We start from the raw sequence: 24774 nt of genomic DNA on the forward strand, positions 1-24774 counted from the left end.
TGGAACCTCATCTACAGGCTCTGGGGAAAGAGTCGGGAAGTATGCGTACACACATAGCTGCGGGGAGAATACAGAGGTATGTAATCAACACAGTATGAACAGATGTAGAAAGTACAAAGTAGAAAGCACACAATATAAACAGATGCCGAAAGTGCAAAGTAGAAAGCCAATGTGTTGAACGGATGTAAAGCAAGAAATGCTGACCAAAAAATGTAAAGTGTAAAAGGGAGTTGAGAAGTGTACCTCCCAAGCTCGCCAGTAGCCTCCAACTTAGTTTCCTCACCAACAGGAGGAAGAACTCATATATCCGTACAATGTGGTGAGGCCGATTCCGCCCCAATCATAAAACTGAACTCGAGGAAGAGTCACCATGGCACTCAGCAAATACAGGCCCACGGTGTTCCACCTATTTGAAAACAGGATGGTACCGAAGATGAACATCAGGAAGCCCCTAGCATACTGCGCTATCTCCTCTATCGTCTCAGGCTCGGTCCCCCTGAACTGCTCCACAAACCAAGTGCATCGCACCATGCCCGGCCGGTAAATCAGTGGATGTGCCCCAAGCAGCTCGAGCCAGGCTGCCCTCCACTCCCCTATATTTGGGTCAAGAGGGATCGAATCACCCCCTACGCCTAAGCCGGTGATCATGGCCAAGTCGTAAGGAGTCATCGTCATCTCCCCTGTGGTGGGAAAATGGAAGGAGTTGGTGGTGTCCCACCACGTCTCCACTAGTGCTCCTAAGAGAGGACGGCTCGTGGTAACTCGAGTCAAGCTGGAGCAGAAGAGGCCGAAGCCTACCTCATCAACAATGTCACGAACTCCAGCTAAGAGCTCGTCATACCAATCTCGAGCAGTCATCGCACCATAGCCCCTAAAGGCGCAAGACTCACCCTGTGGCAGTGCATGAGATGTAATCAGATTAAGGCAGTGTATGAGACACACTCAGATGAAAGCAATGCAAGAAATGCGAACAATTAAAGGTAGAAATGCATAGAAGCGGAGTTTGTACCTTAACGACAGTGGCCGATAAATGAGATTCTGGCTCTCTCAACAGGAGGTCCCCTGGCGCGTCGTCAGCAAACTCAGTAAAACATCTGATGCCTTCGGTAGTAGGCAATATGTGTGTCTGAGGATGATACCTCGCTAGATCAAAAGGCTGTACACTCAATGGTAACGGCTCAGGCTCGGCCTCGATATCCGCTTCGAAGTCTACTAGGGGAAGCTTGGGAGAAGCCCCATCATGAGAAAAATTGTCCGCCATCTGAAAATAGGTGCGAGATGGGTGAAAAATGAAGAAAAGTGAAGAAAATGGGTAAACTTGGAAAAATCAACCCTAAGAGAGAGAAAATGAAGAAAAAAGTCAAAGACGGGAGAAGTGCAAAGAACTCAAGAGAAACTTGAGGGGAATGAGCCTAGAATGGTGGAAATGAGAAAAGAAACATTGAAATCAAATTCCAATCGGTTCAAAGCGAAGAGAACTAGGAGGATTTAGCGAATAAAGTTTGTGTGGGGTGTTGGAAACGTGTAAGAGGCTTAGATCTAGAGAGGGCAAGCACCTAGAAAGAGAGAGAGAGAGCATTTTCGGTCAAGAGGGTGTGAGGAAATGAGCCCTAGTGGCTTGTATTTAAAGGCCCATGCCTAAAAAGTCAGTTATGCCCCGAACTGCTATCGATGGTCGGCAAGGCATACTGGTGGCCGGCGGCCCCCTCTTGTGGCCGATGGGTTTCCAAAGGTCTCCTCTGTGTCCCTGGTTCTGTTTTGTGTCCTTAGATTTCAAAATTAAAGGGGATTGCTCATTATTGAGTTTAGAATGTCTCTACGGAAGCTCAAAATTGCATTTCCAGTGCACGATGTTCGTCACTCATTAACATACGCAAGGTGTATCCTTTTTAACATAATGTAACTTTTCCGAGAGGTAAATTAGAAGTTGTTCTTGAATTGGTTTTGACGCATATGCTTTTGTTGTTGTTACATGGAATGTGCATTCTGCTTGTACTGTCGCGTAGAATATGCTCTTACTCTAGCTGCATAGAATGTGCTTCTGCTCTTACATTATGCATAGAACATGCTTATTGCTTTCATTCTTGAATCATGCATGGAATATATGCATTTGTCTTTAAATCATGCATAGAATATGCTCTCAAGTTATTTGATTCGCATAGAACATGTCATTATATCTCAGTTGTCATGCATAGAATATGCGCTTCTCCATTATTGCATAGAACATGCACTTTTCTATTGTTGCATAGAATATGCTTTCATTCTTGTTTCATACATAGAAAATGCACTGTCGTTACATAACACGCTTTTGTACACAGGCACGATATTGTATGTACGGTTCATTCAGCAGAGCCAACACAGACAAACGATATTGTATGTACAGTCCATTCAGAGGAGTTCTAGGTAAAGTCATTCATGTCCTTTGAATCACATCCTTGTACTCCTTCTCCTCGCGCGTGTGACGCGTTAGGATTATTTCCTTCGGTTAAAAACATTTGAGTGTGTCTTGATGTTCACCACCTCCTTCAGTTACCGCCCTTTGGTTAAAAACATTTAGGTGCGTCTTGGTGTTTACACCACTCCTTTTGGTTATAAGCATTCGGGTGTGTCCTGGTGTTTACACCACTCCCTTTGGTTAAAAGCGTTCGGGTGCATCCCAGCATTTACACCACCTTTTTCCCTCGCGTGTAAGACGCGTTGGGATTGTTCGTTTTGGTTAAAAATATTCGGGTGCGTCCCAGTGTTTACACCCCTCCTTTCGGTCAAAAACATTCGGGTACATCCCAGTGTTCACACCATCCTTGTTTTCTTCCACGTGCGACACATTAGGATCTTGTTTAACATCTCAAGTACGCTCGATGATTTTATTGCTCTTCATCTTTTATGTGCATCGCGTAGTTAAGCTTGCATAATTTTCTTACATCCTTTCTGCATGAAATGTGGTTTGGCTCGTAATTCTCACGCGTGATGTGTTTGCTTACTCCTTTTTATGATTGAGATTCCTGTGTCCTATTTCGGTCTGTTTAATTGTGGCATTTTCATTGCATAGCGTTTGCATTTAATGTTTCATTGCACAATCTCATTGTATGATCATAAGTTATATTCTTGCATCATGCACATCATTTGCATCTTACCCCAGAACTACACTAGTTTGATTCCTTGCAAAGGGATACGTAGGCAGCCTGCGGGGGCAACCATTTGTTTTCTGTCTTGATTGTTTGTCCAAGTCTTATGGCCTTGTCAAAATGGGTCGTCTCTAGGCTTTGACATTCACTCACATCATTTCATGACTCCGAGCTCTATCAAAGAGGAGCAACTGTAGACACCCCATTTTTGACGACCCTTTAAGACTTGGATGTTCTTGCAGGTACATCCGATAACGAGTCTGTTTGCTCGCCGAGCGCTCGAAGTCCGCTGCAGAACGCCATAAGTTTGAGCATTTCAAACCCTGCATCCATTTTGTCTCATCTCTGGACCATGCCTGGTTCTTTTCAGCCTGAAGTTTCTGATGGTCTGCCGGCCATCCTTGGAGGCTACCCACCACCACTTCTCCTTTGCCGGCCATTGATGTGCCTTGCTGGCCATCAATGAAGCCTTGCCGGCCACCATTGTTTGATGCAGATATTTTGTGATATTTTGTGCCAGCTGTTGCACAGATTCATGCATCTTCTTACACGTATGTGGTTGGATGTTTACGAGGGAAATTTGTGCTTTTCTATATATAGGACCCCTCTCTCTCATGTGAAGGGGTTAGAAAATTTTGAGACATAAAAATTTTCTCTCTCCCTAGATTTCTCTCTCTATCTCTTACAATTTTGTGCCTAAGTGCTTGTTTTCTCTACACTTTTACATACACTACCTTAACCAAAGTTGCTAGTCTTTGAGCTGAGGTAACTTGGGACCTTCTTTGAGCTCTAGAAGGCAGTTTTGGCTTAGATTGTTGGCCAATTTGTTCTTTGCTTCAAAGGTATAACACTTGCCTTGTTTATACTTGTCTTGTATACTTATTTTGCCATCTTTTCTTACTATTTTGGGGCTGGTTTTGAACTATAAAAAGATCTGTTTTTATAGCTTAAAAATGGTGATTTGAGCCCCTTTTTAGTTAGGGAGTGGTTCACCCTTCTTGTTTCTTTGTGTGTAAAGCTTTTATGCCTTTATTCATCACTTTAAAACCAAATTTTTTGGGCTTTTCAACCATTGAATTTTAGAGGTTTTTCAGTAGTAAAAAACTCATTTTGAAGTCCAAAATTGGAGGGGTTAGCCTCCCCTCTTTGTGTCTTGTTTGCATGCCTAGTTAGCCTCATGTATTAGCTTAATGTTTTAGCTTTTTGTGGCTCAAGTCCAGCATGTTTTAGGCTCTGTTTTGACCTGTTTTAGCTCTGTTTTGGGCTGGTTAAGTCTTTTGAGTCTTGTTTTGTCTAGTTGTAGTGTAAGTTTCTTGCACTAGTTTATTGTTTTAAGGCTTTAATCATCATTGGTTTGAGTTGATTGCACGTTTTAGTGCTTTTATCATTCAATTTCAGCACCTAAATCTCTGCAATATCCCTCATTTCTTCACTTTTTGGTTTTGCTTTGAAAGTGGTTTCAAACCACTTGTTTGCCTAAGTGTGAAATAGAGGTGCTACACCTAATGGTTTAATCCCATATGGGGGGTTCATTACCAACAGTGTAATGCCTCTTTCATGCCCAAAACAACTTGTGGTTTGAACCCTCATTCTATTAGAGGACACTCACCAATGGAATTAATTGATTAAAAGATGATTTGGTAATTAAAATGTGTAAACAAAATTGGCAAGTAAAAGAAGCAAGATAAAATTCTTTGTGTTGCATTGCATGTGTTCAAATTGGACGTTAATTTGAACACAAGGCAAATAGGATATTTCATACTCAATAGTGATGAAATGTGCCATTTTCCTAGGTATCCATTGCCCTTGATCATGCATGATAGGGTGATGGCCATTTGTGTCTTGTTTTTGCATTCATTGAACTTGCACAATTGGTTTCACAAGCCACCATGCAATGAAATTGCTTGATTGGTGGTTTTGTGAACCAAATATTGTCCCCACTTTGATTTCCTCATGAAAAAAAGAGACAAGGTGTGCAGACAACCCTTGGAAAAACCCCATTTTTGCTCTGTTTGTGCTCTGTTGCAGCATGGTGAGCCAATGCATCAATGGCCGGCAGTGCACCTTTTTGGCCGGCAGGGGGCCAATAGTATCCATCCATGGCCGGCAGGCCATTGATGAAACCCTCAGCAAAGATTTGGTAAGGTGGAGCAAAAAGGTTCTGGAAATTCTCAACCCTACAAACAGAGGCTTTCGAGAGCAAAACAGAGGTATTTTCGGGGCGAAAACCGAGCATGTGCATCTTCCACTTCCCGAGGCAGAGCAGTGGCATCATAGTCTAATACCTTGCATGCTTAGTTAGTGTGCATTTCTTTTAATTAATTAGTTTGCTAATTACTTAAAAGTGTTGTAATAATTAGTAATTAGTTTGCTAGTTATTCATTTGATTTGTAATAATTAGTCTAAATTAGCTTAGTCTAATTAGATTATCTTAAATTAGCTTAGCTTAGATTAGCTTAGTTCTTATTCATTTGGACCCTCCTTCGCGAGGGCGTAATGTTGTAATAAGTGTGCGTGCGTGCGTGTGTGTATGTTTTCCAACCCCACGTCTTTCTCCCTTTTATTTACCCGCTTTTGTTGGTTAGATTAGGGACATATTTCAATTAGCATATCGCATGCTTGTATCCATTCATTCGTATTGCATGCACCAAGGCTCGGCGCATCATTCAAACTGCATTGCAATTTTCAATACTTATTTGAATAAGTGTTTAATCACATATTGTTCAAATCGATTCATATGTCATATTAGTAGCCGAGCCTATTAATTGCATTATTGCATGCGTTGCATTAGACAATTAACATAGTTAGGATCATGCATTTTTCTAAATAGTTTTTATTTTGGCTTGGAGTACTCGGTGAGTTTTTACGCTTTAGCATACTTGCATAAGTGTGAATGTTGCCATGATTAGCTTGCTTGTCGTGAGGCTATGTGCTTAAATGCTAAACTACATGAATGCCTGTAGATGAAGGCTTGTTGTTTGAATTGAAATGATTCAACAAATGTGTGTTTTAAGCCCACTTGTTGAGTGGCAAATCATGTTTTAAGCTCATTATGTTTGGTGGAAAATTCGCATCTTTAATCCCATTTGAGGTGGCAAATTCAAACTATTTTCGCAAACAAACATGAGTTGAATTGTTCCAAATTGAGCAAACTAGTCTATATTTGCTTGTGCGCATCACATAATAAAGCTAGTTTAATAACTGGGACAAGAGCACATAATGTTTATAAAAGATCATATCATGATTAGTGGAGGTTGATCTTTGATCGGGCAAGCAGGGGTGCTCAATTCATGACCTTCCCCTCTCGTACCCAAGTTCCCGAGTTAAGGCAACTTTGGTGATGACGGACACGTGGCTTTCGACACGAGTCAGGGTTTCCTAAATTTCCCAAAAAATGAAATATTTAAATGGTGACTCTATATATGAGCAGTCCAATTTTGGCATTATTTGATTCAAAATTGATTTTCCAAAAAGATTTGTAGGATTTGGATTCTTTGGTGTTTATCAGTTTCACATTACACTTGTGAGACTAGATTCAGAACCGCGGGAGTCCGAACTGTGAGGCCTTTCATTTCAAACCTTCCGAAAGGGGGCACGAAAAAAGGCGAGCCCACAGGCCTCCAACCAAACATAATTATCATACGAAATATATTCACTTGCTGTTTTACGAAAATTTCATCTGTAGGAATCGGCACCCATGTATACGCGCGATTTTTGAGACTTTTACCCTAGACACACAGGCTAACTTAGTTTAATGAAGTCCATCTCATTTCTCCTTCCAAACACGGAGTACATTCCCTTTCTCCTCCCAAACATAATACACGTATAATGTATACCAAGAGATTTTTTTTAATTTGCCTAATCCGTATGCAATTTCTACAACAAGCCTGGCTATCCTCTACCGATAGCCCAAAACAGATATTTCTCAATAGATATACAATCTTTATAATAGATAAATTGTCCAAATTTCTATAGGTACGAGATAATACATATCTAATTCCACCATTTATATGAACCTCCATCAAATTTCATATTTCCAATACCAATTTCATTATTTATACAACATAATTATTCAAGACCTTTTAGGGCAAAACCCCATTTTTCCCAATCTTATTCCAAACACCAAAATCAACCATTTTGACACAACACAAGCTTATATCTACTCCCATAACCATTTCCAATATGTTAATTCGAAAATCCCTCTTTTGATTTTAACCCAAACCCTAGGTTTATTCAAATTCACTAGGTTTATTCAAATTCACAACAAGTCTCAACATTTCTTACCCATCAACAAATAACCAAGTTAAAACTTATAGAAGAATGTAGAAAGTCTTTATTTCAAAGTGAGAAGACGAGCAAAGCAAAGGAGAAACTTCAAAGACACCAAAACCCACTTTCATTCGGATGAAAAGAGAGCCCACGACGTGTTCTACCTTTTTGACAAAGGCACAAGAGTGGAGAAATCACTAGATTTTTATGAAAAAGTAGAGAGAGGGTAGGTTTTAGAGAGAGAGGGTCTCAATTTTAGGGTTTGGAGAGAAATAGATTTGAAAAAGTGATGTAAAAGTTATTTTCACAAACTGATGTATGCACAGTCTGCTTGAGCGTAAGAGTTGACACTTGAGCGTCAGACACAATAAGTTATTCTGCTCGAGCGCAGAATGCATACTCCCAGTAGTTTTACAAACAGAAGAACATCGCTCAAGCGCAAGAATCGCCACTCGAGCGTACACCCGCTTGAGCGTAGGAAATGCCACTCGAGCGTAGAATACACTCTCACAGTAGCTTTGTAGACCTACAAAAGTACTGAGAGTTTACAAAGCTTGCTTGAGCGCAAGAAGTGTCGCTCGAGCAGATGAGCAAAAAATCCAGACAACAAAAGTTTAGAAACTAAGCAACCAACTTGTCCCAAACGCAACCACAACTACCCAATAGCCAAAATTAATGAGATGTAAGGGAAGTAATACGTATACAACAACATGGAACCAAGAAACCAGAGTTCAAGATGCAAAAAGGTTGGGTTAAAACCGAAATCGCTATATTTACACTTTTAAGAAAAATAATATTAGTTGTATTCATATAAAATGTGAATATTTACATATTTTTGTGTTATAAAATATATAATATATAATTCCATATAGATATCGTTGTTGGAATCCCCAAAATTTGGAATACTCAACGCTTTGTTCTTCTAGTTAAGCATATTTTTCAAATGGATTATCTTTTCTTATTTTAATGCTTCATTTAGAGAGAATTTCTTAGTAAATCCAAAGTAATATTTTCAATTTTTCATATTAGGTTTACGTAAAAATATTTATATTTACTTATTACCATCTATATAATTGGTGAAAATAGTATCATTTGCAATCGCATATAACTAGTTGGGTTATTAGAATTTTAACAAGACATCATACAATTATGCTTTTTTATTTTGTGAAAATTTCATTTTAAGTTTCAAACTATCACTTGAAAATCAATTTTGCTCATGTTTTTTTAACAATATCAATTCTACACTTAAATTGTTTAATTTTGAATCAATTTTACCTATTAGTTGCCATCTACAATTAAACGAAAGTTACTGATGTGACACCAAAATTTATTTTAAAACTCATTTTACACCTAAATTATTCTTAAAATATCAATTAGACCACTTATATATATATATATATATATATATATATATATATATATATATATATAAATTTAAATATCTAATAATAATTTTCATCTAAAAAGGACTGATCCGCTAGTTGTATGTTGAAAACTGTGTGGGTACATGTTTTGAGAGAAATATCTGTTTTGAGATTTGGGAAACCTTATTAGAGGGTGAAATTATTATTAAATATTTAAATTTAATTTTTTAGATATCCAGAATCTAATTGATATTTTGAGTTAGTTTAAGAGACAAAATAAAGTTTCAAATAAATTTCTTATACCGCGTCAACAACTTTGATTTGATTATAAGAAGAAAAAAATTGATGTAAAATCAAATATCTTAAATATAAAATTAATATTATTAAGGGGTAGATTGGGAACATATTTTTTTCGTGATGTTTGAGTTTTTTAGTTAAAATATGAGATGAAAAGAATTAAATATGTTTGGGACGACTTTTTAGTTTTTCCGAAAATATGTGCAATAAATAAAGTGAATAGAAAACAATCTTTAAATTTTTTAAATTTATTGATTTTAATTTTTATTGATTTTTTTTTTTAACTTTTAAGCTAAAATCTCATATTGGAAATGAGAACTAAGAGCATCTCAAATCGTTTTATCAAATCCTTCACCAAATTTAAATTTGTTGAAAATTTTGGTGAAAATGAGGTCCAATAAAAGGAGGAAGCAATTTTTTTTTTTCAAATCGAGGATGATCCAAATCTTTCACCGGATTTTCAATAAGTCTTTTTCCATTTAAATTTGATGATATTATTAAAAGATTGAGGATTGGAGTTGAGATTTTTCCACCAAAATTGATGAAAAGCGAAATTTGAGATGAGAAAGTAATTTTTAAAAGGGCACTCGGTCCAAAAATTCAATTTCAGATTTTCTTTGCCCAAAGGTCCACACTCTAAAATACTGGGAAGTTCTATTTACACACCATATTTTGTCTCAAGAAACACCATTAATTAGTTTACTTTTTATTACAATTTTAACCTTAGGTAAAATGACTATAAAGGACAAGCTATGATACACACCATTTGTATAATTACCATAAAGGACAAAAATAAATATAATACACATCAACAATCTCAAATGTGTTACTTACGCATCTTGTCTCTCAAGAATCCAAAAACCCTAAAACAAAAACCAAAAACCCTTAAAGAAATAACCAAAAATATATGTATTATTGAATATTTTGATTGGATATGCATCTAGCAATACTCATTCAGAACAATGGAGCAAGGAAAAGGTTATTTTTTATTTTTTATTTTTTTTGTTTTGGTTTACTTACTGAGTGGTAAACAGTTTGTGTTAGTTTGGTTATCTAGAGTCAAATAATAAATTAATGTTCGACTACCTACAACCGAACAAATTTTACATGTTCAGTTTTATAGTGTACTTTCTCCAAATATTCGGTTTTAAAGTATCGAACAAAAACTATTCATTCGGTTAAAAACAATTGAACAACTGCACTTAGTTCGATTCTGTACTGCCATTAAATGAAGTTTTAGTGCTCTCGATAATCATAGATTGTTGCAATGCCCTAACTACACTCCCAGATCCACCCATTTTTTTCTTCTCAATAGTACAATCCAAACTCCTTGTTAGAAAATTCACTTCCTGTGATCTTCCAGGCCACCGATGCTGATCATTAGGCTTTGAATTCTCCGTCTAATTCCTCACCGACGTTGCTTTCCTTCTCTCCGCCCGATTCCTCACCGGAGTGAGGGTAAAGATGGAAGATTGTAGGTAAATTGTGGGTGTGGTGTGTGAGGAAGAGTAAAGATGGAAGATTGTGGTGTGTATTGAGCAAAATATTTATTTATCAAAATAACTAAATGTGTGCCTTGAGTAATGGTTTGCCTTGAGACAAAATGTGGTGTGTAAATAGAGACACCCTAAAATACTTTATCCATAAGGACAAATTCCCTCAAAATGACCAAACTACCCTGTATATATATTTTTATTTTCCAAACCAGACCTAACCAAAACACAATCTCTCTCATCTCTCTTTCGCCTTCTCTCTCTTTCTCTTTCTCCTCTTTTCCACGCCGATCTGAACCTCTACGACGGTGGCATCGCCACCAAGCCATCGTTTGTTCCTTCGTGCAGAGCTGGTAGTGACACCAGAGATCTAGAACCGCGTGACCATAGATCCACCACGAGATTGCGATTTACTTCCTCCGATCCTCACTGTCACCTTATCGCCGTCTCGCTTGCACTGCTAACGTTCTCCTTTAGTCCCTCTCTCTCTCTCTCTTTCTCTCTCTCTCTATCTCTCTTTAGAATCTTCTCCTTCACACCATCTCATTCACTCAATTTTTTTTTTTCATTTCTAACCCTAGGTTTTGGAACAACTGAGTTAGTTTTCGGCGAACTTTCCACCACCACCACCACCACCACCGTTGTCTTCGAATCCTAGCCATACTGGTTTTGGTGATTTCGAAGATGGAGTAGAGCTCTGGATAGGCCTGTTGTTCTTGTGATGATGTTTGTACTAGGGTTTGAGTTGAGACCAATGGTCCAGAGATCTACGGCAAAATACTCTTTCAAATTCCTCTTAAAACTTCGCAAAACCATTTTGAATTTGAAATATTAATTTTAAATTGTTTTGAGTTTTTGCAAATACTCGAATGGGCTTTGAAAGTATTCCAAAGTTTTGTTTTATCAACTTATATATTTGAAAATTTCTATTTATTTATTTTTTATTTACATTTGAGCTCAGATCTATGTTGTTGTTGAATATGCAGGTTATATCTTATTTATTTATTTATATTTGAACTCAGATTTTTGTTGTTGTTGTTGTTGATGGTGATGATGATGATGATGATGATGAATAGATAGGTTTGGTTTGGTTTGGTTTGGTTTGGTTTGGTTTTGAATAGATATGTTTGGTTTGGCTTGGTTTTACAATAGATAAGGGTTTGTTTGGCTTTATATTTTAACATATAGGATTTGGTTTGCCTTAGTATTTTAGATAGAAAAAATAAAAAAAATTAAACAAATAGTTTTGCATTTGAACAGATATTTTGATTGAATAGATAATCTTCATTCTCTTATCTCTCTAATTTGCAGAGATAAAAAAAAAATTAAAACATATACAGTAAAATAATTTCAACAGATAGAAAAAAATAAACAGATAATAAAATTTGAACAGGTATTTGAGCAAATAAAGGGGAAAAATTGAATCGATAATCAAAATTTTGAACAAATAGTCAAAAAAAGTTAACAAATAAATTAAGGGATAAAATTAAAAACAAAATGTCCTCCAAAACCAACAAAAAGACTTCTGATTAAACTATTTCACAAATGATGGACTTCTTACCAACAAAAAATATCCAATAGACCTAACGCCTTAGACAATTATTAGAGTTAGGGGTGTAAAAATGGCTCGAGTTTCGTGGACGGTCAGAAGCTCGCTTGTGGTTCGAGGTGGGCCCTGCCCGTTTCGGCTCGGGCCCGAGTCTAGCCCACTACCTTGGGCTTGGGATTGGACTTTCCATTTGAAACCCAACCTAGCCCAAAAAAAAAATTGGGGGCCCTACTCTGCCCTCTCTTTGCCAATGGTCAAATTTCAAAAAAACAAAATAAAAATAAAAGGCAACTTGCAACGATTAAATAATTAAAAAAATAAATAAAAGATTGATATTGCAAAAAAAATTTAAAAAAAAAAAACACAACACAATGGTCATTTCCTTGCAATAAATGAATGAATGAAAAAAAACTATATACATAATTCTAGACCCATGTCCCTATCCAACTTGCCCCTCATACTACATCTCAATTGTTGTTGCCCATTTTTCAAAATAAATCTCACAAATAATTCTCTCTATTAAATTCTCTCAATCTCTCTTAAACTCTCGATCTCTCTCAATTGTCAATTAATTTTGAAGTGTCATCCATAAGTGGTAGTTGCAATTATGCAACAATAAAATTTTATCAGAAGAAGCTAATTTATGTATCGCATTCGCTAGTCGATAACATTAATTAGTTTAATTAAATTTATTAGCTACTCATTTTTTTCATTAATTATTTGTGAACATATATTAATTATTATTTTTTACTCATTATATTTACACATTATTTAAATTAATTGTTAATTCTTATTTATTGTTTTACTTACATTACTATGGATCCTAATATTTTTAATGTTTATGTCAATGTTGATACATATACTACACAACATGAATCTGTTGATTCTCCTTTTAATATCCCTCTTCCAACAATTGGATCATCATCTAGGGGCATAATTAGTACTGTTTTGGAACATTTTGAAAAAATATCTATAAATAATCCTGATGATACAATTACATTTAAAGAAAAATGTAAATATTGTGCACATTTACTTAGTACTGCATCTATAAGGGCTATTAATCATCTAAAAAGGCATGCTGATAAACATTTATAAAGTTACACAACTTGATATTAGAAGTCAAATGCAACTAGAGGCTTCATCAACTGCTAATTTATAAATATTTTCATATGATCATATGCGTGCATAAAATTCTATAGTTGATTATATTATTACAAAAGAACAACCTTTTACTACTAGTGAATGTCCCAATTTTACCGAAATGATTCACGAAAGTTTTGCACCGCAATATCAAAGTTTTTTAAGAAATACTATTAGAAACAAGATTTTAAAGAAATTTGAGGATATTAAAAGTGAATTTTTTGACATCTTTAAAAAATTGAATAGAAGAGTTTGTTTAATATCTGATCTGTGGTTAAATAATGGTTTTCGAATATCAATGTATCACTTTATATTTTATTGATAATGATTGGAAATTAAATAAAAGATTTATTTCATTTAAATTAGTTGAACTTCTATACACTGGTCATTCGCTTGGTATAGAAATAAGAAATATATTATATAAGTGAGTTTTACAAAATAAAATATTTACGATTAATTTAGATAATGCAGTATATTATAATCAAACTGCAACCCATTTAAAATCAACTTTACAATTGCTTGTTGATGGTGATTCATTTTATGTTCGTTGTTGTGCCCATATTTTAAATTTGATTGTTAAAGAAGCTATGCATGCATACGAGACTTATGTACTTGTAATAAAAAATACAGTTGTTACTATTATGTCTTTTGTTAATTGAATTTCGAAATATAGAAAAATTTGTTAACAAGAAAATGTCATTAAAAAATTAATTTTAGATATATATAGTAGGTGAAATTCAACGTATAATATGTTAAACAAGGTTTGTAAACAAAGAAGAGTAATAGATTTATTTTTACAACAACATCAACAAAAGGAGTACTGCCTTGTATAAAGGTTTTTTAAAAATTTTTGATACTTCAACAAAATTATTTTCCTATATATATATATTCCTACTTCACTATTTGTTTTACATATACTAGCAGAAATAATTAAAGTTTTCGTAAAATATATGGGTAATGAAATTATATTTATTACTTCAATGAAAGTAAAATTTGATAAATATTTTAATCATTCGCCTCATCTTTTAGGTTTAGCCGCAATAATTGATTCTAGGTGTAAAGAAATTAGTTTATAAGAATTTTTAGAACGTATTTTTGTTGATCAAACACAATTTGCCCCTATTATACAAACATGCAACAGATTATTTGAAGAATACAGGGCAGCTGTATCTATAAATACACCTACACACACTACACTAGTAGTCTCATATCGAGACGGAAGATTAAGTGTTTTTTAGTAATAAAAAGTAGAAAAATATCTCAACATACAAGCGTAAGTAGTTATGAACTACAACGTTATTTGGAAAGCCCGTCAGTGGATGATTTCAATAATTTTGACATTTTGGAATGGTGGAAATAAAATGAAATTATGTGGCCTGTGGTTTTACAAATGACCCATGATATACTAATCGTTTCTATTTCTACAGTTGCTTCGAAAACAACTTTTGGTGCAAGTAGACAGGTGTTGAGCTATTATCTTAGCAGACTTTCACTCCAAATGGTTGAGGTACTGATGATATTTAAAGATCATATGCATGCGTTTATGAAAATACAAAATTATAGTGAAAATGAGCGAATTCAAAATGATTTGGATGACATATCCTTGGGTAACGAGACTAAAATATCTGTGTCCTCCAATGATTGATCAACAATTTGTTTTTTACTACTTTTTTTTTTTGGTATTTGATTATTGAGGTAGAATATAATGTAAATGATTGGTAGGCTAGTAGGTGCCAACCTAGTTAGGATGCACTTGACCTATAGTAATGCAATTGCTCTACCATTATCAATCATTTACACCCATTTTATTTAATGATATAATTTTTTGTAATATTTTATTTCATTTTGAAATAAAAATTATTCATTCAATAAATGTTATATAATTAATTTAATATTGTAGTATTGAAAGTTTCATTTTCATATATATAAAATTATTCATTTTGAAGGGGAAAAAAATTACATAATTGCATACTTTTTTAGTTATAAATTCATAAATAAAAAAAAACATAAGCCATACATAATTAAATTTAAATATCACCATGAAACATAACCAAACAAAACATCTCATTAATCATAACTAAAATATTATAGTATAATTTTTATTTTATTTTATTTTTTTCCTAATAAATAATCTACATAGATAATGCATTTATCGTTCATTTTTTCAACAAAAAAAAAAAAAAAAAGATCTGACTAGGCCCAGCCTGCGGCCCGAGCCCAGGCCCACCAGCCTGGCCCTAGCCCCTATTATGAGTGGGCCTAGGCTTGGGCCTGGGTCCCACTTTTCAGAGCATGGCCCGACCAACTAAAAAGCAGGAACTCAAGAGGCCCACTTGGGCTAGCACAAGCTCGAGCTCGAGCCCGAAAGATTTTGATAAAAATATTGGAGCAACTCATATCAAATTAAACTCTTTTTCTTTTTGTTCAAAAAAAAAAAAAAAATTTAAATATTTTATTTAAATTTAAAATCAAATTAGACCAAAAATTTTAGTGAATGGTCCCATCTCCAATCCTTCATTAGATCTTTTATTAAATTTAAATTTGATGAAAAATTGATAAAAATGATACTCTAATTGTTTCGTCAATTTATTTTCGTCAATTTAGTATTAAATGAATAAAGTGGTTCTTTTTTGAAAGGAGTGTTTATTCTTTCATCAAATTTATTAGTGACTGTTGGAACGTCCTCCAGACAATCGACTTTAAGATGAATTTGATGAATATTTTATTGAAAAATGTTTGAGAGCCACAAAAAGTGTGGCTCAAATCGCTCAAAACTGCTAAAACGATGTCATTTTGTGTCGTTTTACGCCCAAAATGACGTCGTTTTGACAGTTTTGAGCCATTTGAGTCATACTTTTTGTGGCCCTCTACCATTGCTCTATTTTATTCTAGACGGACGATGCTGGTCGGTCAATCAACTAGATTAGATGAAATGGTTAAAAGATCAAATTTTTACCCAAATTTAATGGAGTAGATATCTTAGGGCCTGTTTGGTAACCATTCCGTTTTCAGTTTTCAGTTTATATTTACAAAATTTTAAAAAACTGTCATAAAAACTTATTTGATAATTTTTTTGATTTATAAATGGTTGTCTCAGTTTATAAATTTGAGGAAAAAACGTAAACTTAAAAAATGAGTTTACGTTTACAGTTTTTATTTTTTTTTTCAATTAAATTTTTTTCGAATAGTTTATTTTCAATTATTCTTTTTTCAAATAATTTTTTTTCAATTATTTTTTTTTCAATTAAATTTTTTTCAAATAAATTTTTTTCAATTAATTTTTTTTTCAAATATTTTTTTCCCAATTAATTTTTTTTTCAAATATTTTTTTAATTATTTTTTTTTTCAAATATTTTTTTCCCAATTAAATTTTTTTCCAATTATTTTTTTAATTAAATTTTTTTCATTTTTTCCAATTAATCTTTTTTTTTCAATTAATTTTTTTTCAAATATTTTTTTACCAATTAAATTTTTTTATTAATTTTTTTAATTAATTTTTTTTTCAATTATAATTTGTGTGATCTCATTGTCATAAATAATAAAAATAAATATAAATATTTTAAACTTAAACAAATATATTTTTTAATTTATATTTTTAAATTTTTTAAAATATTTTATTCAAACTAAACACATTTATAATTTATATTTTTTAAAAAATAAACAATATTAATTTATAAAATTTTTATAAACATAGACTAAAAACACAAACGTTACCAACATATCTTACAAAACCAAAATTAAATTGACACTTGAATAAGTTGGGAATTTATTTTTTGACAAAAGAGAAATAATACGACGCCACCGCTGGGAGGGTGAGCCATGGAAAACATCGAAGCAGCTTTTTCTGAGTAAAGAGATCCAACGCGAACAAAAACTTTATTTGGAGCTGAGCTGACCATGTGATTTCAACTCTGTGTATGTATGTGATTGTCATATCCAATTTCTTCTTTGCAATAATGTTGTGAAGCAATATATTTCATTCTCTGTATGCCTCATTTGTTTTTCTAAATTCTTGTACTGTTCTATTTTTTTTTTTTTTAAATGAGTTTCTGAGAAAATTTATGTACTTTTAATAATCTCCTTGTTCTAGTGAAGCTTGTTGGTCATCTTTATAAATTACCATGTTAGAGCATCTCCAGCACTTCACTTTTTTTTTTTCATCAAATTTGTTCAACAATTTAGTCAAAAGCTTGTTTTGATATAGCTATTAGCTCACTCCAATGATGAGAACCAAATTTTTTTGAAAAAAAAATACCTAACCCATGCCAAATACCTCCTTTAACCAATTTTGGTAATAATAATAAAAAAAATGATCTCCAATTCTTCATCCTTTAACAATTTGATGAAAGATTTGATTCATCTCTTACTTGGGGAAGCTTCTATTTCCACACACCAAACCCTTGACGTGCCCATCTCTTCTCAAGGTACACACTCAATGATTTTGAAATATCAAGTTTTGCCCAATACATAACCTTGCTTGTCAAAATTACCCGACTTCTTCAACCTTCAAACCTAACCTAACCTAATCCTAGCCACCACTCACTGCCGCCACCACGAGCCCGCCCACCCCACCTTTGGTCGCTACTACTACCATTTCCAACGGTCCTCCTCAACCTTACCCCACGCTCTCCAACCACCCCTTTTGCCTACCTAGCCCTTTCCTCCTCCACAACCTTCATAACTGCAATACACCACTCCAACCCTCCCTACACTTTGGCTATGGTGATTGCGATAAAGAGAGATTCACACACACAAACGCACACCCGCACACACAAATGGATTGCACAACTAGGGTTTTGAGATAGAGAGAGATCGAGGCAACTAGGGTTTCGTAGAGAGAGAGGGGTTGCGACAATGGTTTTGGCGAAAAGGAAGAGTGGTGGTCGTGAAGGTGCCATAGAGGGGCTACGGGTTGAGTTTGCAGTGGTGGGAAGCTCGTGGCAATGAGAATTTCGCAGTGGAGGGGTTGTAGCGAAGGTGATTCGCGGTGGTGGCAGTAGCCAGGGTTGGGGTTAAGAAATTAGGGTTTTGGTGGAGAAGATGAGAACATTTTGATAATTTTATGATATGACAAAATTGTAATAAAAATTATTGGCCCTTTTGTGCTTAATGTGGTTGCTTTGGTTAGAGCGAAATCGTCGCGTTTTTCAGGGGGTTGCTTGGTCCATGACTTGGCTAGAAAATAGGGTTCTCCAAGTTCTGTGTGGTTAGGTGTCTGGGCAGGTGGATCCAAATTTGTTTACCTTTGTAGATTTTATAGATGATGTGATTAGTTTGGTGTTTCTCTTTTTTTTGGGGGCTCCAGTTTTGTATTCTTTAGCATCTTCCTCCACCAGTTGTTTCTACCCTTGCTGTTGATTCTCCTTCTTCTGATGACTCTGATCTTATCTTGCTAACCGTAAGTATCCTCTTAGCATCTGTAAACAGGTAGTCAAACTTGGTTTTGCTAAAACATGTTTTTCTCTTTCATACTGTACGCTTTTGTTTGCTATTCACTCTTTTTCAGAACCTCAGTTTTATAAGGAGGCCTGTCAGGATTCTCATTTGATTCAAGTTATAGAGGATGAGTTGTTTGCTTTGCAGAAAACTAGCATTTGGGAGTTGATTCCTTTGCTTGCTGGTAAGAATCTGGTTGATTGCAAATAGGTCTACAAAGTCAAGGCTCATTCTGATGGTTTTCTTGAGTACTACAAAGCTTGCTTGGCTGCCAAGGGTTTTTCACAGGAATATAGTATTGATTATGAGGAGACCTTTGCCCTCATTACCAAGATGACTACTATCCGTACTTTGATATCTGTCGCTACTGTTCGTCATTGGCCTCTTTATCAGATAAATGTTAAGAATGTTTTTCTTAATGGTCATCTTACTGAGGAGGTTTACATGCATCCTCCCTTTGGCCTTCAGCATTCCTTTGGATAGGTTTGTCGTCTTCGGCGTGCTCTGTATGGTCTAAAGCAATCTCCTCGTAGTTGGTATGATCGCTTTCAAACTACTGTTACTGAGCTTGGGTTTCATTCTTCTGCTCAAGACTTTGCTTTGTTTCTCCTCCACATCTCTGTTGGTTTTGTTGCCTTATTATTGTATGTGGATAATATGATTATTGCTGGCTCTGATTCTTCTGTTATTTCTGAGGTCAAGCAGCGTCTTTTCCGTATCTTCAAAATGAAGGATTTGGGTCCACTACGGTACTTTCTTGGTATTGAGGTGGTTTCTTTTCTCTCAAAGGTTACTTTCTGTCTCAGGCCAAGTATGTTAATGAAGTTATTTATCATGCTGGTCTTACTGACATTAAGATTGTTGATACCCCCATTGAGCTTAATGTGAAACTTAACACTACTGATGGTTTTCCTCCGCCTAATCCTACTTTATATCGAAAGCTCGTGAGTTGCTTAGTGTATTTGATAGTTACTCTTTCTGATCTTGCCTATATTGTTCATGTGGTTAGTCAGTTCGTTTCTGCTCCTTGTTTTACACATTGGGCTGCTTTGGTTCGGATTCTTCGCTATCTTCGGAGTACTATATTTCAGGGTTTACTATTGTTCTCCATTTTCTCTTTGGACTTGGTAGCCTATGTTGATTTTGATTGGGCTGGTGATGTAACTGATCGCAAGTCAACGTGTGTTTGATTTGGGTGTCTCGTAGTCTTCTCTTTGATGCGGAATATAAGAAGCTCAAAGAAGAGTAAATTTAAAGAAGCGGCGATATTTGAAAATTGGAATGGTTTCAAAAAGAAATCGATAGGAACTATATATAATCATGTTTCTAATATTATTATAGTTTTATTTTATGATTATTTTTATGTTTCTAGGGTTTTTAGGCGAGGGGCATTTTGTTAATTTTATATTTGCCTACATTGGTCGTCGGGGTCGCCCATGGGTCGTCTTGTGAGTCAAGTTATTTAATTAGTCTTTGTTTTTGTTTCTTATTTAGTCTTAAATTAGTTTTGGAAGTCAAAGATATTTTGGTAGTTTCCTATTTTAGTTCTAGCTGGTTTAGGAAGTCTCTTGGTATATATAAAGCCATGTAATGCCTCTAATTCAATAGAGTTGATATTTTATCAGAAGTTAAAAGAGCTTTAAAGCTTCTTTATGGATTGTGTGATGCAATCAAACCCTAGGTGTGATACCTATGGAATCTAGGTGTGATGCCTAGACCTATCTTCTTCTTCTCCTCCTATCTTCTTTTCTTTAATTTCTTCCTTAAATTTCAGCACTTCCATGGCCTAATTACTATTCACGGGTACTGTTTACAGCACCCGTATCAGCCCCTGTTTTGATCTCTTTCGTCTGGTTTATTAATCCTAAACCAAGTTCATTCCATTCATTAATTGAAATCCTAAAATTCCTATTGATTTTCAACTTTAAGCAACCATGAAAACCCACAGAAAGTCTGTAGCGCTGTCCCTATTTGTCCTGCATCACTCTGACCTCTCTCTATTGTGACAATCACAGTGCTATTCAGATTACCCACAACACTATCTTCCATGAGCAGATGAAGCACATTGAGATTGATTGTCACTTTATCCGTTAGCATCTGTAGTCTAGCTCTATCTCGCTTCCTTTCGTCTCTTCGTCTCTTCGGCCCTACAATTTGCTGACTTCTTTATTAAGACTCACACCACTGCTAAGTTTGAATTTCTTCTTGGCAAACTTGCGGTGTTTTCTACTAAAACACCTTGACTTTGACTGTGGGTGTGAGAATATTCGGCTTTATGTATATATGGCATTATATATATTCTGTATATATTAGAGATTGAGTATATATTCTTTTTTTCTTTTTCAGTCCTAGGTGAGGTTGTTATGTAAACTGAGGTACTCTTGTATTACAGACACAATTGAATATACATAAATTATTCAGAAAACTTACAGTATATGCCTGTTGTTGAACGATTGAAAGACCTCAGATGGGGTAGCACGTCACCGATATATTCAGCTTTAACACACTTCAGATTTATAGTTGGCCATCATGAGCAATGCTTCATATCTCGGCTATCACATGAAGTTGAAGATGAATTCAATAAGTTGGAGAAAGGCTTGAAGTGTATAAATGGTGAAGGCTTACCAACTGAAATTACCAAGGTATTCAAACATGCCAATGCTTTTTTCCTTGACCGTCATTGGACTGTTAAAAATCTATCCTAGTTCGGGATTGAAAATATGGATAAGCTGAAGTTTTGTTTGTTGGCAGAATGTAATGAGCTTCAGTCGGTCATTGATGTAGAAGAGTTTTATCAAGAAGTGTGTGATTCGGATTTTGATGAAGAAATTATTCTCGAGTCACTTCAATACTTGAGCATTCACCAAGTCCCAAATCTTTCTTTTATGATGATAGTATTGATGAGGAGACTGAGGACATAGATGCTGAGATTCCTTATGTTGATCCTGCTGAAGGTGCTAGCTACCCTATCTCGCTTTCTCGAGCTGTCGAATCCAAGTTTTCGCTTGCCTCTCTTGAGCCAAATCCTCTTTTCGTACCCTTGCTGTCCTACCCTGCCTACCTATTATTGAGGGAGTCTGTAGTTACCTGTCTATAGGTTGTAGTCAATCTAATCTTTTGCTAGTTGATCCATTAAGTCTCCATCCCTTCTAAGTGGGACAAAGATACTGGCCAAGTAGTCTTGATGATCCCTGCTAACCATTGAATCATTCCACTTTAATGAGTCCCACAACTGATTCTCTCATTTGATCACCTTCATATCTTTACTAGAAACTTCCTTGGTAGAAAGCCTTTCAAGCTTTGGGCAATAAAAAATGACCAACCTCTCTAATTTTGAAACTATACATAAACCACTGGAAATGTTGATCAATTCTGGCAGTTCAAGAAGCGACATCTTCTTCAAACTTGGGAGAAAATTACCCGATTTTACTTTGGAACATTTCATACTTATTAGGCTATTAATCTTGGCACAGTCTTCAACTATGAGCTCTTTCAAGTTTATGAGATTACCAAGCATGCCTAGTGTGAAAACGGTAATCAAACTCGGGCATGTATGCAAGGCCAAAGACTTCAGATTCGAGAGACCCCCCCTCCGAATTGGTTCTTTACAAATGCTCTCCATATTCTTCTTAACTATTCCAAAGGGGCACCATTATAAGGATCACTTATGCTTTTCCTGCTTCCCAGATGGTTTTCCAATACCAGGAGAATACCGGACCGAGTCGGGTCAAGCCAGTTCGGGTTCTAGTGGTGTTAAGTGGACAAAGCAGTCATGGGATCGCCAGAGAAGGGGTTGGGGAATATTTCAAGAAGCCCCTCAAGGATCAAAACAGGGGAAGCCCATCTACGACTAATGCCCTATAGACAAGTAATTTCTCATTATTCAATCAGCCAATTTTTAATTATTATCTCTTAACAAAAAGGAATAAGTTTTGTTTTCTAAAAGCATTTGTTCACAACATATCCCATTCAACAAAACTAAACTCTTTAATGTCCTAACTACTGAGATTTTGTCACTACAAAGGGTATTTTTTTTAATTATTATTATTTTTAATTCCTTCTTGTAGTTTATGCAGATCTTCCAAATATGTATATTTTATTGTTGTTTTAATTTTCTCATATTGCCCTTCAAAGTGCCATTGCATTGCAAATAAAGCTTAGGCAAAATTCAACATGTTTCACAGCCTTGTCAAACCCAAACCAGTGTGGTGTTGAGGGACATGATATATTATTTTTAAAAGATGATGACACATCCAATTAAACAAGTATTCATTTAGCAAGATTATTGCGAAGAGTTTGACAGAATTTAGGTCCTCTACTCATTTCGAATAAAACAATTGAATAGATTATTTTGTTATCAACATTTTGTAACTGAGAGAATCAAAATTTAAGCTTGTGTGCCAATTAGTAGTCCCAATACTTTGGATTAATCCTAACTAATATTCGTAATGTCCTTGTGGTTTAATGATGAAGAATGTCACACTGCTAATCATCATTGCCATTTGCTTTTGAGTGACAGGTTTTACAACTCCTTGAAGATGGAACAATCCTTTGAAGCTGAGCTTGAGGTTGTATTACGGTAATGGTGTCGGTGGCAATGAAAAAGAATGTATCCACAAGCAGAGCTTCAGCTTATATAGTAAGGCTTGTTGAACTTATTTCTTCCAAGTGCTTGTGAATGCGTTTGCATTTTATTCCTCGTGTATTTGTTTTTGAGGTTTCTCTTACACTTTGGGTGTTCCCTTTGTATTAATTTAATTATATGTTGTACTTGATTCTCATTGTGATTGTAATTTTTGGAGTTCATTGTAACATGATACGTTAATAAAGAAATAGTCCTCGAATATGTTACCTAGATGCATATCTCAATCCTTTTTTATAAGCTTGATATGAACATGGCTTATTTTACTGTTTCTCTTATTGTAGATGCTGTTGATGCTGTTATCTCAACCCTTCTTTCCCAAATACTTAAAAAAATTGAAAAAACAAGTCCTGCAGTTTGGAACTAAACCAGATTGTTTATATATGTATATAAAAATCATTACTTATGATAGACCTTGAAGTAATCATATCATACCTATGTTACACCTAATCTGAGTTAATCCTATAACCGTCAGTTGCTCGACAGTCTCACTAATCTGTTTTATTAATAATGGTTGCTTCAACAATGGTTTATTGTTCAGGTTGTGATGATGGCAGGTTGATATATACCTGGTTTCAAATCAAACCAAAACATGTCAGACTAGTTCGGTCTAGTTTAGTTCCAAATTTTATGGACTGTAAGTAGGAATGTAATCCCTGATGTCCTTTTAAACCGAACCATGCTTACTCCTAACAACTCCCATGAAAAATGCCAATAAGACTATAACATCCCAAAATTTCTTGTATGGTTGTGTGCACTAGTTTCAGGATGTGCCTACAAACAATAGATCACCTCTCATGTTGATTCCTGCCTCTTTCTGTTTCACGTTGTAATGTTGGATTTCATATGCATTCAGCTCTGGCATTCCATTCATCTATCCAAATGTTTTGCCAACATTCTTTTTTTTGTTTGTTGGTCGGTAGGAGCGGAATAGAGAATAGGGGAAGTTGGTTTGCGCAATGGTGGGACTCAAATATAGGCTACACACCTGGTCAGTAGACGTGTCAACGGATTGGATTTGGGTAGGACTTGTCAAAATCCGATTCCTGACACGGTCAGATTATGACAAATCTGATAAGGGATTAGATGAATCTGAATCCATATAATCTCAATACCCGATCTAAAAGTCCGACGTGATCTGGTTTTATTATAGTACTCTGTTTTGATATGAATTTCACTTTTTATTGTGTTGCTCATTAATTTTTTTTTTAAAAATAGTAGTCTTAAAATTTTGACTGAAGCATTACATAAACAAAAATTATCAAGATTTTATAATCTTGATACTCTTCTCAGCTATACATGTGAATTTTCTGATTATCTACAACTCTCTGGTAAGTTTTTAATTAATTCGTAGATTATAAGCTCAATCCCTTATTGATTGTCCTGTGATCTGAAAGTCTTTTCTTTTGATCCAAAATCTATTACTTGAATTTGTTTTCAGTTTTTAAAAATATATTGA

General features: G+C 35.0%; 1 long non-coding RNA gene across 3 annotated transcripts; it reads left to right on the plus strand.

Annotated features, from left to right (window-relative positions):
• Positions 1 to 16957: 16957 nt before the first annotated feature.
• On the plus strand, positions 16958 to 24611 carry LOC114287275 (uncharacterized). 3 transcript variants are annotated; one of them, XR_014329446.1, is made up of 4 exons: positions 16993 to 17156; positions 22361 to 22541; positions 23193 to 23312; positions 24239 to 24611. It is a non-coding gene; the product is annotated as an uncharacterized LOC114287275 (long non-coding RNA). The 3 variants fall into 3 exon arrangements; XR_014329445.1 differs by lacking the exon at positions 24239 to 24611 and having other exon boundaries at positions 16989 to 17156; positions 23193 to 23528; XR_014329447.1 differs by lacking the exons at positions 22361 to 22541; positions 24239 to 24611 and having other exon boundaries at positions 16958 to 17156; positions 23193 to 23528.
• Positions 24612 to 24774: the final 163 nt, after the last annotated feature.

This window comes from Camellia sinensis, chromosome 5, assembly GCF_055761805.1.
Source record: "Camellia sinensis isolate YWXY chromosome 5, ASM5576180v1, whole genome shotgun sequence".
NCBI classification, from domain to species: domain Eukaryota; kingdom Viridiplantae; phylum Streptophyta; class Magnoliopsida; order Ericales; family Theaceae; genus Camellia; species Camellia sinensis.